Raw genomic sequence first — 1,681 nt, forward strand, 5'->3', positions numbered from 1 at the left:
ATATACTCTGGTATTAACAGAGCCATCCGGCAGCCGCTGGACCATCACGTCCAGGAAAGCCAGTGAGCCTCGCACCTCCTCCTCCATGGTAAATTTGATATCCGGGTAAACGGAATTTAGTATCCCCATAAGGTCAGCTCTATGCGCACGTTTGACGACAACAAAGGTGTCGTCAACATACCGCGCCCAAAACCTGGGTCGGTATCGAGCCATAGCCTCGCGCTCCAGCTGCTGGAGAACCATCTCCGCTATGACACTGGAGATGGGGGAGCCCATGGGTGTGCCCTTCACCTGTTCGTAAATAGTCCCTTGAAACGTGAAATATGTGTTGAGGCAATATCCCACGAGTTGGATAAGATCTTTAACACAGAGGGAATCCCTGGGGCACTGCCCTTCTTGTAGCCTAAGTTGCTCTTCCACAACCTGGAGGGCTAAGTCCCGAGGGATGGAGGTGAAGAGGGAGGTAACATCGAAAGAAACCATCACCTCATCCTTCTCCACCCTCAAGGCTTTTATCCTTTCTAGGAATTCCCCTGCTGATTTTACGGTGGTGGGACTACTCTCCACCAAATGTGCGAGGCGGCCGCTAAGCCACTTCGCCAGCCCAGAGATGGGGGTGCCCCGAAAGGAGACAATCGGGCGGAGTGGGACTCCCTCTTTATGAATTTTCGGGAGCCCATAGAATCCGGGGAGCGCTGTATCGGTGGGACGCACCCTCCTAACAGTATTCTCCTCCATTTTCTTAGTCCGCTTGAGGTGTTCTAAGATTTTATTAATTTTATTATTCATCGTCACCCTAGGGTCCTTCTCAGTGACTCTGTAGGCTGTTACATCTCCCAACAACTCCAGGACTTTGGTCATGTACAATGATCTGTCCATAATGACAGTCGCCCTACCCTTGTCGGCCGGGAGTACCGTAATGGTACTGTCCTTTCTAAAATATTCCAGGGCCTCCTCTTCCTCCCTGGATAGTGCTCGGTAGCCCCTGTGACGTACCAACAGCCCCATGACCTGTTGTTTAATAAGGTCTTTGGAGTCTTCCCTCATCTCCGCTCGGTGCATAGCTGGTTCTAAAGCTGCAATAAAATCCAGCAGGTGGGCATCCGCGAGGTTATGATCCACATCGCGTTGCAGCAGAGCGAGTTGGGAGTTGGTAAAATTCTTGGAGGACAAATTATGCACCAGTCTGCTATTAAGCCCGCCGTCACGCAAACCACGTAAGTTGTCTACCTTACCCTGGAGGTGTATGGCCGTCCGCTGGCCAGTTCTATCCGCCACAAGCCGGACGTGCCGATCGAGTAATAGAAAATGCGTCCTCGATAGACCCTCCTTGCACTGTTCCCGATGTTGTTGGGCCCCTCTCTTCAAGACCTCCACTCTCCTATGCTGCTCGTTAATGAGCGCTCGCACTGTATGGCGTTGGTACTGCCGTAGTGCTCTCTGGCATTCCGCTGAGCTCACTGCAGGTTTCTTCCTCAGGGATTATTAATGTAGGGTAGTGTGACACGTGTGCGTGTGGTTTGCGTGTCAGCTTCCTTTTGCCGTTGATTGTTATGATGGGATGCTGGCCCCCCACTGTATCGCCTTACAAACTTTGGGGGGTAACCATTGAGGCGGCAGACCCGGTGTAAGTACCTCCTTTCCTCAAATTTAGCCCTCGCTGTGCTGCAATGCGTATGTA

The sequence above is a fragment of the Protobothrops mucrosquamatus genome, unplaced genomic scaffold, assembly GCF_001527695.2.
Source record: "Protobothrops mucrosquamatus isolate PMUCROS unplaced genomic scaffold, P.Mucros_1.0 scaffold_19, whole genome shotgun sequence".
NCBI lineage: Eukaryota > Metazoa > Chordata > Lepidosauria > Squamata > Viperidae > Protobothrops > Protobothrops mucrosquamatus.